This window comes from Drosophila melanogaster, chromosome X (assembly GCF_000001215.4).
Source record: "Drosophila melanogaster chromosome X".
Lineage (NCBI taxonomy): Eukaryota > Metazoa > Arthropoda > Insecta > Diptera > Drosophilidae > Drosophila > Drosophila melanogaster.
Genome location: NC_004354.4, coordinates 3084804 through 3101363, shown reverse-complemented (window position 1 = coordinate 3101363; position 16560 = coordinate 3084804). Strand labels below are relative to the sequence as shown.

Sequence of the window (16560 nt, the reverse complement as noted above, 5' to 3'; positions counted from 1 at the left end):
CAAATAACTAAGGATAGTTACAAAGATAGTTGAAAATTATCATGTATAGTACTAATTACATGTAAAATAGTTAGGCACAAAAACTCACAGTGTACTCAAAAGAGAAAGAGAGAGAGAGATGGTCAAACTATTTAATTAGCTTGTGCAGACTCAGCGTTAAATGAAAATATAAAGCAACTAAATAATTATGCATATTAAGTCAACATAAATAAATGGCCCTTGTAAGCCAGCACACCCAAGTGAGTGAGCTCCGTTGTGGAGAAGGTCTGGCAGTTTTGGTCATTCCATTAGCGCTGTCCGGAAGCGGAATCCGACCTCTGACCTCCGGGAAAAACGTTCAACCTCATTTCTTATTTTTTTTTTTCACACACTTATGACGTGGGCGACTTGCCTAATTGACTTGAAACATTTTCGCCATTTATGTACATACCACGGCCATATGACATAAAAAAAATAAAGAAAACAAAGTTCCAAGTCATTTTGCATTGATTGATTGACTGATTGATGGATGGATTGACTGATGATTGGCCGGGCTTGGATTTCACTTGCACTCAAGCAACAGCCACACACCTTACCACACCCCCCCCCCTCCAAATGCAAGTTAAACAAAAGGAAAAGCTCGCAGGGAAAATAAAGCATAGCATACTTAGCTGCATCAAATATGAAGGAGAAACATTTTTCGGTCTTAAGTAAAAGTCCTCGAGCCCAGCTCAGACCTCTTAACCCTTGCCAGACCCTCTGGGCTTTTTTTTTAAGTTCATCCATCGCACATAAAACAAACATTGTGAGAGCTCCTTGAAGCAATTGCAATACGTAAAAAAAAAAAACTAAAAATGTTTCAAGCTGGAGTCACACGGTTTTCAGGCATCACCAAGCAATTTATGTGCTTTAAAATTTAAATTTAAATAGTGTGCTTACAAATATTAGATAAAATATTAATTGTGTTAACTAGAGCTTAGTGCGAATTGAATTGAAGATAACATTTAATAAGTTTCATACACCACAAGTCTTGGCATATCACTTAAGTGCTTTAAACGCGACTTACCATAAAGGAAAATGCCCAGGAAAAATGTGGAAAGTTGCTAGCTGCTGTGTGTTTTTTTCTCAGCTTTTTTGTGTTCTGCGGTCCTGCGAGGTGGCTTTTGTTGTTGTTGTTGTTGTTGTTGTTGTTGTGACCAAGTGTGATATCGTGTTTGGCCTTGGAGGCGCTGCTGTTTCCCCCACTCAAGAAACGGGTTTATGTCGCCAACTTCTACTTCTAGAAAACGCTTCTCTTTCCTTTTTTTTTTTAGTTGTGTTGCGTATTTTTTTTTTTTTTTTTTTGTTGCAGGTGCAACTAGCGTCGGATGCTGAATGAATGGGCTGGATATTTCTCTTTTGCAGACCGGTTGCACAGGAAGTTGGCCAACACACACAATAACACAGGCACGCACAATAACAAAAAAAAGTAATTAATTTTTTTTTTGTTATGTTGAGATTTATTGTGGATTTTTTAATGATTTTTTTTTTTTTTAGAATTTTTGTAAATATTTTTTGAGGATTTTATTTTCGATTATTTTGTGGCATGGTTTCTGGTGACTTAAATTATCGACTTGATTAATTCTAGGAACAAAACACAGATTGCACTTTTAAAAAAATTTAGTTGCTGGCATTATGCGATAGTTGTTTATTTCATTGTGATGCGATGATATTTGATTGTGGGGCTGTTTTATTATTTAAATTTATGTTGTGTTTGCTGCTTTTGTTGTTGTATTTGTGGCTTTTTGTTGCTGCGAGCGTCACGCAACCGAATTACTCGACATCGGAACACGTACTAAAAACTTGTTATAGGAAAATCGCTCTTTGGCCGTCGCTGTGCGGTGGCATCTCAGCTGGCGTCGACGTCGACGTTAACAGAGGCACACGCGCATGCAAAAACAATGTGAAATGCTTTTACGTTGGGGGGGAAAACTGTTCCCGTTTTGGGACCCCCTCTCCCACAGTCGCACGGCATGAGAAAAGTGTTCCCAAAAAGTGGAGTTCGCGTGCCGTACTGCATGCTAAAAATAAAATACCCGAGCGTTGCTCCCTCTCTTTCGCTCCGCGGCATGTCCCTCTCTCTCTCTCTCTCTCTCTATGCGTAGCCCTGCTAGCATTTTGTACTAAATTTAAACGAAGTGAAACGAAGGCAGCTTCGTGCTTAAAAACCAGGTCGTCGTTGGCTGTCGGCTTCTATGTTAAGGATATAACAGTTCTGCTTTCGGTAACAGCTCAACGTTTTTTTTTTTTGGGGGCCTCCTGCATATGTACACGCAAAGATATCGGGGGGGGGGCTTAAGTGATATTATAGCCCGGCATAAATTAGCCATCGGTCCCGACGCATTAAAATCTTGATTGGTGGCCGGCAGATGCAGCTCCGACAAAAAAAGAAAAAAAATATAAAAAAAAAATAAGCGGAAGTGCCACACAAAAGTGACAGCGCCAACAGCATGGCCCACATCGCAATGTGTGTAAAACTATAAATATAAATATATACAGAAGTTTAAAAACTATAACTCCAACCAATGCGCTAGCAAATGATGAATTTTTGTTTATAACTTGCATTCCGCCAGAACTGCAAGAATTTAAAGTTAAAACCAGGTTATTTAAGATTGACTTAATTGAGTCCACTTATTTACATACTAGTTTTTTCATTACTATGCTAATTGCTTGAACTCGACTGTACACCTAGGTGGAGTCATATATTGGAGGCGACATCCTCCGCGGGGGAAAAAGTGTTATATGTGAAGGCGAACTCTTGACATTGATAAGACAAACTGGCATAAAGAGTCCCACTGCCACTTCCATTTCCACCGGAGAATGGGTCACCCAAATGCTGCGAAAACACAGTGGGCATCGCAAGGTTGTTTTTACTAATTTATATTACTAAAAAGTAATATATCCTAATTGTTCAGATTTTAATAATTTTTAAAGAAATTAATTTAATTGTAATCTTTACAGCAAGCAGGGCTTTAATACATATATAGTTTTATGTCATTTGGTGTCTAAAACATTAACTCACATTAACAAAAGTGTTTCGCGGATCAATTTGAATAAAAAAAAATATATTTAAAATTTTTAATTTTTTTTTTTTTTTTTTAAGCTTGTTATTCATATTTGCAGCAGTTCTGCCTGACAGCATCCGAGTTCCCACTGTGATCTCGTGACAAAGCACTTGAAAAGCGCTTTTCCCCCTTTCTCCAGTTTTTCCAGTTCGAAGAACTATTGACAATTCACGCTGCTGCTGCTGCTCTCTTATTTTCCCCTGCGATTGGGAATGGGGTTAAAAATTTAAATAAAATGCGCATGCAAAAAAGAACATGAGTGGAAAAGGAGGTAATGTGAAGAAGACACAACAGATGTTTACAACAAAGGCCAGGCCCATAATTAAAAGCTGGCCCAGAATGCAACTGAGAACTTTCCATACCAAACCCACCCACGAACCGCCCACCGCCCACTTCTTTACTTCTTTACTTCTTTACACATCCACACACACACACACTCCACTTATAATTCGGTTTGAAGTGAGTGCTACTTTTATTTCCTTAAGTTCACATTTTAAGTCTTGAAAGAATTTAAGAAAATTTCATTTTTTGGGCACTGCAACATAGCCACATTTTTGTTCAGTGCCCTGCGTTTTTATCTTCGATAGTGCGAAATGTTTTTAAGCCAAAATTTACGAGTAACGCCTCTCAAAAAAAAAAAAAAAAAAAAAAAAGTGGAAAAAAATGCCTGCACCAGAACCGAAAAAACAACAAAAAGGGGCGTCTTTGGGAAATTTTTGGGGCCAGGGATCTCGTTTCGCTTTTCTTTTTTTTTTCCCCCCAATTTTGATTTCTGGGTTGTGACAGACGAATGTCAATAGAACGAGACAGCCGATGTCCCGGTCCATCGCCCCATCGGCCCATTCGCCCCGTCGCACTCGCACAGCTCAGCAGCCGTCGCATGCCCATCAACAACAAATCAATGACGACGACACATGTTGGACATCCCAACTTGAAACCGAAAACTGGAAGTCGGAAGAGATAGTGCTGAGTGGGGACGACACCAAGAAATCAGAGTGCACTGCGAGAAATTCGCCGATCGAAATGCGAGACAGGACATAGAATATGCATCGCAAACTATTTGCATAAGAAGATTTAACAAATATAAGATTAGGTTTCAATGCAATTTAGAAGTGAAAAATGTTGAAATTATTTGATGAAGATTTTCGCTCAGTGTCCCGGGGGATAACAACAATGCAAGCGTTTAAGCATTTGGAAGCAATTACCGCAGCAATGAAGCGTTGAATGAATGGGAATGAATGGCCAAGAACGGCAGATGAGGTAGTTGAGCGGTATGCCGAGATGCGGACGAAGCGAGAGCGTCATACGTGAACCTGGGCGGTGCGACAGGGACGGATAGAAGACGCACGCTGCGATGCCGAGCGGGACACACGTGTCCATGTGGATCAGTTTGGAGAGAAACCCCTACCGCCACCCCTCTTGCAAACGAATTTATGTACATTTTTGTGCATATTTCCTGGGATTTTGGATGCTCGTTTGGCGCTCGGTCGCCTCTTCCTCTTATTTATCGGGATTACTTACTTAGTGGAAACGACAAACGACTTTAGACAGTGAAAGAGAGGGGGCTAAATTTGGAGTGAGAGTGAGATAGAGAGAGAGTGATGGGCGACGGAAACACGAGACGCTTCAAATGCCAATGAGCCCCGCAGATGAATGGTACAGTGAACTAGGAATACATGTACACTAACCTGTCAAGGGATTATAAAGTATATAAAAAAAAAAGAAATATTAAATTCATATAAAAAACCTATAACAGTGAACTTATTAAGATTAAAAATTGTTTTTAAACTTGAAACACATTGCATTCGTGCTATCTTCACTGTCGTTGAGCCTTTCGAGTTGTTTCCGCATAATCGAGGGCGGAACAACGGAAGCTGTCTGCCGAAAGAGAGGGCTATAAATGGCGCGAAAGAGACAGCGCTATGCGATCCGCAAAAGGGAAGGCTTTCGTGGGTGAGAGAGACAGAGAGAGAGAGTGAGAGAGGAAGGAGCTTTAATCTAATTGCCGCACTCCGGAAAATCCAGAATACGAGCAGTTTTGACTTTGAATTTTTTATCTTTCTTCCCTAAGTTCTACCCCCTCCCCCCCCTCATTTCATTCTTTCTGACATTCTTCTGCTAGTTTCATTTTCAATTCCAATTTTGGTTGCCCTTTTACGACGTTGTTGCCGCTTTTGTTTGTGTTCTGCCTCTTTAGTGTTGTTATGATTGCAGTTGTTCGAGTCGCTCTTGTTTTTGTTATTTTGTGGCCGATGACAGCTGAAAATTGGAAAGAAGCGCCGCCTCAAGCACAGTGGTTAAAAACGATTTGAAAAAGCGAAAAGATGTATTTCATTAGCATGACATCAACTTAATCGAAAACTATTTCTATGGGATGGGAAGCAATCGTTTTTAGTCAGTAATCCGATTTATATGGAAATTTGCTATCTTAGAGGTTTAAATTTGTCATAACTTGGGTAAAATGCATCACAATGCCATAATTTTTACTGCTTTGTGCAGCTAATGATCCATTTAAAGAATACTAAACATATTCTGGCTGATTTCGAAAAATATATTTTTGACCGTTTTTTGCATTTTTTATAAGGGGTAACATCATGATTTTTTGCAAAAAACGGACAAAAATTAAAATATTTTTCTTTGAATGCCAATCGATTGGCAATATAATTACGAGTCTAACGAGATATAAAACTTCAAGTTTGGTCGGTTATTTTCAAAGTTGTGCCCAAAATACCGATAATTTTGGTACAAAATCGTTTGAAAAGATTTTACTTTTCAATAACATAGTTTAATAAATAAAATGAATATTTTTTTTTTTGCTGTTATTCAGTCCACTGTTTGACAGCCTCGAATCGCGTGGCCTACAAAATCTGTAATGCTTGGCACTTCCGTTGGTCTATGCATTTTTTTGTTTTTTGTACATTTCTGAGATTTGTTTTTGTATTTGTATTTGGCATTTCAATAGAAAATTTGAAAATATTAAAGTTTTGTGTTCTTAGCGCCTGATGCCCGTGTTATTGTATTTGCGTTTGATATATTTGTGTACAGCCACACCGCTTGTTGTTGTTTGGAAATTGAGTTTCGGCGTTGATACTTCTATTTAGTCAGGCCGAAAATTTTGTTTTTACGCTCGCCTCAAGTGGGTGCGAACGAGAGGACCAATGTGGAAGGGAATGGGGGGGGGGAGGGGATGCGTGATGAGCGCTTCCGTTTCCGCCGCTAGTAGGGCAATTATTATGCTACTCAAGCCGTTCGAGCGCAAATAATACCAACTGAAGAAACGAGCGAGGAGAAAAGCGAGAAAATCGTAGCAGACGTTGTGCTATCCATTAGTATTTAGTATCGATTCTAAGCCAGAAAAATTAATATTAACTGAAATAACGTTTCTAGTTTTACAACAAATTCATTTTATTCATTTCGTAGAAACTAGTCAGGCATAGTCAACTGTTTAAAAAAAAAAAAAGGGTAGGCAAACTGCTTAAGTATCAATGGAGTTGTAATGGAAAATAAGCACCGTGACTGGTTGTAAGTCGCTCATTGTTGGCGTTTTATTTCTTATTTTTTACTTTCGTTTTTTTTTTTTTTCTTTTGCAAGGGGCACACGTCAATAATTGCGCTCGAAAAGAAGTTAAGGAAAACACAATCAAGCGAGGGTCCTGCCAAGATCTTAACCCCTGTTGGCCCCCGCCGTTGCACGTTCTTACTGCGAGTATAATGTGAAAATCATGCAATGAACCAAATTCGAACGGAAATGATTCACACTCCAACTGAAATGCGATTCGAGTGGCTCGGGGGACCGACCAGAACGAAAATACAAAAATACAAAAGTGAGGGGAAGGGTCCCAATGATGTTGATGATGATGAAGAACAAGAAGGAGAAGGGCGACCCGAATCGAAATTGCGTTTTCAACAATTGCTGCTGCAACACCAGTGACGCCATTTGGAACAACAATGGCAAATGTTTTCCTTACCCCTTTACATGTTTTGTGAGATGAGCCACTGTCATCGCTGCCAAGCATAGAAGGGGCTGGCTGCCTACACTGCACGCAAAAAATGGGCCTACAAAAGTATTGTATAGAGAGGCTGAATGCCTCAAATATATCGCAAGCAATCATCCATTTCGCTCAGTGCATTTCGGCGTGCAGACAAACACTGTCAAAGCAATGCCAACGCAAATATTTCACTTCCTGTTCTTTCGATGGCTGCAGATTTTCCCTAGCCAAGCTACCCCAACTCAAACCGACAAAAGGTTCAAAGGTCAAGGATTTTCACGTTTAATTAGACATGAGACGTTGCCACAGCAGCGTTACGTGGGCGGCATTGGGGGCGTGCCAGCATCAGTGGGCGCTGAAGCGGCATTTAAATTTCCAATTAGCCACCCACTGGCGGCAAAAGCTTCAGGTTAAATACCAGAGTGACACAAAGAAGTGTTTTTCAAAGCTTAAGACATCGCTCGGACCAAGGAGAAATTGGGGGTTGAAAATGTGGGTGGGCGGAAAAGCGTGTTGGCTTAAACTCCCCATGGCGACGAGACATCCATTGTCCACGCAATTGTTGCTCTTTAATTATGCGCCAATTTATAATTAAATGATCTTGGCAATATTTCAATACTTCATTTTGTATCTAGCCCGTCCGTCCAGTGAATATAATTTTCAATTTGTCCATTTGATTGATGTCTTTTGTGCGATATTAATAAGCTCTCGAAGAATAATAGATTGAGTGGAAAATATTAAACTTCAATTCCTGGACGCTTAGTTGCTAATAAATTATAAACATTTAATCAATGAATCCAAATGCCTTCATTTGTTATAGTAAAAGTTCGTGATTGGTTTGTAGAAACTATTACATTTTATTTCAAATAAACCTATGAATACTAAAAAAAAAAAGAATGAAGTTAAAATCGATTTGTTGATGCAATTCATCCCAGTCATCCTTTTGCGTTTATTATTTTGTGAAAATGAAAAACGTTTGCACATCTGAAACGTATGTATGTGAAATATTATATCAGACATTATATTTTAATAATATAATTTCATTTAGAGTAAAGCATTTCGGAATTATTTGGCTCAGCTTGCCACAGTATCTTTGCATCGAATGCTGAATGGAGAATGCAGAATGCAGAATACCGAATGCTTGTTGCATTTCCCTCACATTTTCCACACATCAGAGTTTCAAGCCGTTTTCTCGACAACCGACGCATGCATGCCATTTGCCATATTTCAATTGCATTTTAATTCATTTGAGTGTGTGTGCCTTTTCAGTTTCTTTGCCATTTAACCCCATCGAGGCTGACACTTTTCCCGGCTTTTCCCGGCATTTCCCGGCATTTCCCGGCAAAGCGCCCAAAAACCCGCTGCGTCAGCGACGGAGCGCCTCGAGGAGTCTGGCACTACTTTAGCATTTAATTATTCTGAAAGAGATATGTGCTGGCGCACATATTTACGTTCACACACCATGGGGTTAATGTAAATTTTTGGTGGCAATTTCATTGGGAAACTTTGCGTTTCCATCGGCAAAGGGATATGCCAACTGGATTTTGGTGTAGTATGTTAGTCAAATATTTGTCTCTATTTCGAATCGAATGCATTTACAATTTTATCAGAGCCTATCGACTCGAATGATAATATATTCAAATTTGAATTAAATTTATACCATCAAATTTATGCGCAATTAAGTGTCTTGTGTCTTATAATGTATAATGCGAATTTCCATTCGTTTTCATTGTTTCGTCTTTGTCTTTGGCCATTTAAGATTGTCACATTGCCAGTTGTTTGCTGTGTTGTTTTTCCGGCTTAAGGCGCGCTTTTTTATGGCTTTTTAATTTTACTTTGATTTGATTTGATTCCCATTTCCATTCCCATTTCCGTCTTGTCCATCCATTCTCAAATATGTTTCTTCGCGGCTTTTCCTCCTTGAGGTCCTTGCAGTTTCTTATTTATTTATTCGGTTCCGTTTCAGTTGTTGTTCGCTTTAATAGCTTCATAAAAATTTCTTCATTTGATTTCATGTCAATTTGGCTTACTGCCCGCCCCTCTCCTCGCACCAACCAACAGCATGATCAAAATAAAATAATAAAATTCAAGTAAATGAAAATGAAAGGCAAATAAAATTTTATTAACTTAAAGTTGGGGCCATTTTGTGGTTTGGTGAAGGGGGTGGGGGGTGGTATTGCTTTTAGGGCGCGTTAAATGTTAACACGAAATATGGCCTAAACGAAAGAGTCGTAAAAGCTTTGCCTTGGCCAACCATTAATTGGTAATTAAGAGCTTTGCATTTTTTGCAACGTTTTCATGTTATATTTATATAAATGTACAAATAAATATATAAATATTTTTTTTTTAATCTGTAGTATCTCATTTTAGAAATTCCGTTCGCAAATAATGTTAACGATCATAATTTTATAGAAAATATTTTAAGCCGCAAATATTTACCACAAACTGAAAGGAAATGCTCTTTCCAAGTAGAGACCATTAAAAACGCGATCTGAAGCGTAATTCCAGATTCCGCAATACTTTTTTTTTATAGCCGCCACTTGAGGCGAACGTTCGCCTTTAAATAGATTCTAAGTTTGAAGAGCGAAAGACAGAGACCTTTCCACTGCATTTAACCATTGCCCACTAGCCACATCGCAGGACCTCAACGTATAGTATTTCCGGATTGGGGGGATCTCCCGGTTTTCCGGCGTCCATGGTCCGTTTAGTTGTACAAAATATTTCCGATTTTTCTTGGCTTCCTTTTTCTTCGCCAGCTTGGTGCGCGCTTGATAAAATTAAATTTATTCATATAATTTTTCCAAACGAAGGGAATTTATTTTGCTTGCGTTTTTTGTGTTCTACTATTTCTTATTTTTTTTCTTTTTTACCTCTCCTTGGAGTGCAGCTCACTCAATTTCCTGGAACGATTTGCAAGCACATTAAGAGTGGGGGGGGGGGTCTTTAGGGGGTTAAGGCGGAGCTGGCACCTTGACCAAACGGCTTGACAAATATTGACGAATTGTTTGGCCACCATTCAAATAGAAACGCTAAACAAGCAGCGGACATATAAATGGAAAAATAAAACTGAAAATTGGAAAGGTACAGTGAAAAGTCGAGAAAATTACCACAGAAAGTGGTTCTAAGAATGAGATTAAGGATTAAAAGGCCTAGCTGACTTATTTTGGAATCTTGAAATGTGGATTATCAAACGGCATATTAAGAAAAATCCTGTTGAAATAATGATCGTAAATAAAACCGAACACTTTAGAAAGGTGACTTGGATTAGTTTCCATTCACTACGATTGCCTACTGTGAATGCGGGCAAAGCAAATAACAGTTAGCAGGAAAAGCGGGAAAAGCAAATGAAAAACGTAGGTATAGAGAAGCGGACAAGAAAGCGTAGTGTGTAGTAAGTGAGGGAGACCGCAGCACAATAATGGGGAAAAAGGAAAGCAAAGTAGGAAATTATGATATCATCTTTATGACGCCATTATGGTCGCTGTCGCTGTCTTGCTTTTCCACCCACAGTGCTCACCCCTTTTCACTCGTTCCTGTGTGTGTGTGTGTGTGTGTGTGTGTGTGTGTGTAAACATGCTATGACTAACTGTCATGACCCGCCCCCTTCACCAATGCCACCGCCTGCCGGGAAAAACTGTTGTGAATGTCAAAGACCGGAAAGGCAAGATGAGCGGAAATGCAACAGTTTGGCCTTCGGCTGCCCTTTTGGTTTAAGCCAAAAAGGGTTAAGAGCAGCTTCTTCTTAATTAAATGTTTAAATCTTAAGTGTCTCGCTAGTGGAACTAAACAAACTATATATTGAATTGACCTATTAACAAATAGTTTATACACCAAATCACAGACGTGCACATAAAACATTTCTTCTCGCCTTTCTGCGGCTTGAACTAAACTTTCGCTTGCGTTAAGTTCCGAAAAACCACTGAGATGCTTAGTTTTTGGCCTAAGAACCACCTGGGATAATTATGCCAAAGTTGGGGTCCCATATCGGGATATATATATATATATATATATATGTATATCCCCACAATCCCAAAGCTGCTTTGTTTTACGTGTTTTGCCCGGCCAAAGTCTCTCATAAATTTAATGATGTTTTTTTGCCTCGGCTTTCCTTCTTGCCTTCGCACAATTTTCCATTTCTTTTTTTTTTCGTGTGCTCTGTTTTTTTTTTTTGGGTTTGTGCGTATTTTTCAGTCTTCGGTTTTTGGTGTTTTGTCATGATGCCCCTAATGAACGCGCATAAAACTCGACTTGCAACTTCAGCTTCCAGCGAACGCGCGCGTTGTCTAACGTTCTAGAAATAACATTTGTAGGTAATAAATTCAAAAGATAATACAAAAAGCCCATCCACCCACAAGGCCTGGATGTTTATATTCTGGTTTTCTTTCCAGCCTGTTTTCTAGGCTGCACATAACTCGCCAGCCAGCTCCTCCGCCGTGCGTTGCCTGCACTGTGAGAAAATTAGTGAAGATTTTCACTTTCAATGAGTTATGTATGTATATGTGAAGCCTAGAATAAACGCGATAAACTCTGCTCTATGCTCAGTGTATTTGTTGCAACGTAAAGCCAAGCTGGAGTATAAATTTAGCTGGGGCAGTAGGGGGTTAAAGGCCCACGCACATTGAAATATTACACCTGCAATTGGCGGAGTTTGGGACGCCTACTTTTTCGTGTGTTAATGAGGGGCTGTGTCCTGTCTGCAAAGGAATATGGGCCGAGGTCAGAGGTTATTGCGTATAACGATTCCATCGTTCGTCGCCAATGTCAGTCGTCGTTAATTCATTCATTAACTAATTTTTGATTTCACTCGTAAATTCCAACTTCAATTCCGCGAATTTAAAGCGACTTAAAAAATTGTAAAGATGGGAAATTATTAAATCATATGCTGGCGCACTGTTTTAATTCGCTTAATACTGTACTATTTCTGCCACATTAAATAGTATTTATAATTTGGCCTGCGAAATTCGAAGTAATGTGAAATTTAAAATAACATCCCATGGCATTCATCCTTCGCATGGAGTCGCATAAAAATCCAGCAATGATATACTCTTACCTCGCACTTTCCTGCATTTCCCTCTCAATTTTTGTTGTACAACATTTTCCACTTAAGCCACAAGAAGGACCAAAAAAAAAAAAACGGAGGAGAGATTCCCTTCTTTCGAAGGTATATGTATATATGTTACATAGCCTCCATCTGACGGAGATTTCGAATGGGTGGGCTGGGGCCAAAGGCAGCGGCATGTCATTAGGTTACATGCTTGTAATTACAATTCACGGGGCGTGGGTAATGGGGAAAAACAAGAGTCCAAGGCAAGCGCCTCTATCCAGGGAATACCGTACCGTGCAGACTCCTGCCGGGTCATCGAAGTTACCGGAGAGAAGTTTGTCGGCGGAATCCGTAAATCCCCGTACCCACATATGCAGATTGTCTGTTGGCTCACCTTTTCTTTTTTTTGGGCTTTTGCCAGCCGTTTTCCTTTTTTTTTGTTGTTGTTCTCTGCTGGTGAACAACACAAAAATTATGTCATAAAAATGTTGCTGCTAATGTTGAGCACATGTACACGCAGCAAAATGTAGTTTTTCTTAATCAATCATGCGGATTCATTGTGCTAAAAGAAAATGGCTCCTTTTCTTGATTGCAAACCATTTGCACAAGTGCAATGCAGCAAAAAAAGGATTCTTCACATAAGCACACTTTTTCGCTGAGTGTAAAACGTGTAAAAAACACACACTTACAGTGAAAGCCGCAGCCACAAAATGCCGCATTAAAATCACAAAATATAAATACAATATGCAGGTTCTTTGTGGCAACACCCCGGCCAAAAGTTGCACGTCCCCCCCCCCCTCCTTTTCTCACCCCATTTGCTCGGCGGAAGGAAGCAGGGAACTTTTATGTTTATGGCGAACAACGTGAAAGGTTGCCGGAGATCCAGAAGTGAAATGAATGCGGATGGTTTGAGTCGCAGGTAAGTGACTAACTTTCAAAACTTTGCCAGCGATAAAAGGCGCTACAATGATTCATTTTCGATATGGAATATTTCCCGTTATTACGTGAAAAATTACAAATCCGCAGTGGCAAATGCAAGCTATGTATGTACATATGTGTTCATTTTCGATTTTGATTTTGAACATCCGCATTTCTAATTACCAACTAGTTTTTGGTCTGTGTGAAACTGTGATTTCATATTTTCCATGGCTGGGCCATAAAAAATTCGAATGAAATTCGTATGCGCCGCCCTCTTTCACAGGCCGTTTTTCTTTGAAAATGAGTTTACAATAAAATGCAGTTACTCTTAAGCCGCGAGCCAATTAAAATTCAATCTCTGGTCCCACATAATTCCACGAACTATGAACTTTGCGCACCGCGAGTACAGCCGTTTATGATCTTTTAAGCCCGCTGCAAGCAAATCCCCATTAAAGTGCCAGATGTGGTGTGGGTCGTAAAATATGAGTGATTCCCGTGTACTTTCATATTGCCAGCCTCTGCCGCGTATATATATATATATCTTCCTGTATCCCATGTATCTTTGTATCTCTGTATCTTTGTATCTTTGCATCTCGCGATTCATTATTCTTTCCCATTGTCATCTATTTCCCCCACCACTCAAAACACTTTTTGCTTGGCTGGTCTTTAATGTGTCACCGTAGACATCTATTAAAACTTCATTCATATTGCGGTTTTCCATCCACGAGTAGCGCATTCGAATCTGATTTCGAAAATGGAATATGCGGCAGCAGGGGGGTTCGCGGGGGGGGTTTTGGGAACCCCCGTCAGCGGCAGCGAGAACAAATACCAAAAATTAGATGAGCTCGGCTTCAGCTAGCAAGTCCATCTGTCAAACATTGTGCCTGGTGACAGGCTTCTGTGGCTTTTTATTGTAGCTGGGGAAGCTCCACAAAGGTGGGGCATACAGCACTCGAAACAATCTTTATATGCGTTTCGAAATTTCTGAAATTTCCATTATATTTATACTTGCATTGAAAGTATCTAAGAGTGAATTTCAAACAACCAAACATTCACGTATTATGCGAAATGAGGTGTAATTTCTTCGAGTGTTTTGGGGATGCTGCTTATGATGATGTTGTTGCCTTTTTGATGGCTCGCTTTACTTTTTCCTACGCTACTTTTTGGGGGTTGGGAATGTTAAAATATGAGCACATTTCACTCGCTTCGAGTGTGTGTGTTTTTGTGTGTGTGTGTGTGTAGATGGCACATGTGGCCAACTCCCCGCCAATCCCCACCAGCTTTTACCTATCCCTGGCTGACCTACCCTGGCTGCGTACCCCAGCTATCGCTACCTGGCAACCATATGTGGCCTTTTATTACGATTATGTTTACGTGTAAGTGCAGGAGTTGGGGTCCTGCGACTCTGGCTTCTGTCCCCGGGCTCCATTAAAGAAATCAGATGCCGGCAACAGCTGACAAAATCGATGTATAGAATATATATATATGCATGTATGTATGTACATACGTATGTGTGTACATCGCCCTCCGCGACAACATCATTATGCTAATCACAATGTTTAGGGGCTGGTAAAAACCCTGCGACCGTAGCACAAAAACCAATCTGAAATCTGCGTCCCAGCAATTTGTCACGCCGCCTGGGAAACATTCAATCGCTTTTATCAAACGCACCAGATCTCGAAACCGAGATCCCAGATCTTTGAAATCATCGAAGAACGAGCTACAAAGCCCAAAAAAAAAAAAACGAAACTAAGGCGAAAATTAAAACGAGCGATGGCGACAGTGGGCTTGAAGTGAATTTCTAATACCCTGAAGTCAAAAAAGAAAAGTGAGTAAATTCGAACTTTAAGTTAACAAAAATTTCACTTAATAGCAAAGTATCTAAAACTATTGTACTCTTTTACATAAGTTACTTGTAGTTAGTTTTCTTAATTATAAGAAGATATTTCCGGCACCAAATTCAAGGCACAGCCAATGGACTCCTTCTTCTCGTGGCAAACGATTAATTTGTGAATTAAGTTCAGCGGTCAGTTGAGCAAGTCCAAGTCCAAGTCCAAAGACAAAGGCCAAGTTAAAAGCCAAGGAACGAGCCCTGGCTCCAGTTTTCAGTTCCAGTTTTCCGACAAAGACAAGTTCTTGTGTTATTTAATGTGGCACGGCGACGGCGTTGGCGATGTGCTCATTGATAATCATAATCAAGCTAATGACGCGGCAGCCGATAAGCTGCACTGTGAGAAAAAAGTTAGCCTCGACTGGTGAAATGGCTAAAAAATACAAGAAACTAAAATGAAGACTTCGCAGCGGCACAAGTTGCGAGTGTAGAAATGCTAAAGCGTTTTATTTTTTATTTTTGTTTTTTTTTTCGAGTGCAGTGCACCGTGTTTGCAGTCCCGTTTTTAAGAGCAGGGAGCGGCTTTAATGATGATATAGCTGCCGCATCCCCGGCTGATCGCTACGCCGGCTAGTGACGATATCTCCAATTGGCCCGAAAACATTCCTCAATCCTCAAGCCACTTGCTACTTATCCGGGTCCAATTATCTCTGGGAGAAAAACCGATTGGCCGGCTGGCTCATCGAAGACTGTTGTCCGGATTGCCGGACTAATGAGTGCAATTTGCTTCTTGTCTTGGCCACTAAATGCTCGCATTAGTTTAGATAAATAGCTTAATTAATACGTTTAGTCTGGCTGGCAGCTAGAGAGCCTCCAATGCCGACAATTACAACAATAACGAGCGGCAATTATTAGCCTAATGGCATTGTTTGATTTCCGCACTGCACTTTTGGGCGCCGTACACAATTCGAGTTCCGCTAAGTGGCCGCTTGGTCAGTGTTTCGTTGATTGGGAGGTGGGGTGCTGTATATTGTGTATAGACCGGGCTATTTGGCCTGGCCAAATAGATAGATGGCCGTATTCAGTGGCCCGATTAGGGCATTCCTGCACGCCGCTCCATTATAACAATTCGCACAAATGGGTGCGAGTAATTCACGGTCTTTCATCGGGGAGCACTTTCACTGATGGAAAGGCTCTTTTTTTTTTTTTGCTTTGGCCTTTCGATGAGGTACCTTGCCATAATGAGTTTCAAACTTCTTGGCAGCCGCCTGCATGTGATTGTTAGCCACACCTAAGTGATGGGCTTCCGGCGATTCACTCACTCCACCCACCGTCGCCAGCATATCGAAATCAATTTCTCACGTTTTCAGTTTCATCTTGCGGTTCGATTTCGCTGTGCGTCTAATGACTGCCGCCGAGTTCGAAACGGCGGGAAATGCGGCGCAAAGACAAAGGGGCAATGCCGATCCGCGACCTATAAAGCCCAATAGTATATACACATATAACCCATAACCGAATGCCAAGAAACGCCCCCGTTTCGGCTGAAGACAATAAGCGTGACTAATGCAAAATATTCGAGATACCTGGCCGCGGTCATAAACACCTCATCATCAGCGGTCATTACGTTGCCTTCTCTGAACGAAATTAGAAATAAATAAGCCGCAAAATCGTACGCAATATGTCTCAATATATATA

The 16560-nt window shown here is 40.4% G+C and overlaps 1 protein-coding gene across 6 annotated transcripts in view; it reads right to left on the bottom strand.

The window, feature by feature from the left end:
* Nucleotides 1–16560, bottom strand: part of kirre (kin of irre) — a 394149-nt gene that overhangs the window by 33169 nt on the left and 344420 nt on the right. For 2 of the 6 annotated variants that reach the window (NM_080320.4, NM_001272267.1), the window contains one exon: nt 1046–1602. The exons of 2 other annotated variants lie outside the window; for them this stretch is intronic. The gene's annotated coding sequence lies outside the window, so the exon portion shown is untranslated. Of the gene's footprint in view, nt 1–1045; nt 1815–16560 lie in introns of those variants that run through there. 2 more of the 6 variants (NM_001258576.1, NM_001258577.1) reach the window with 2 other exon arrangements.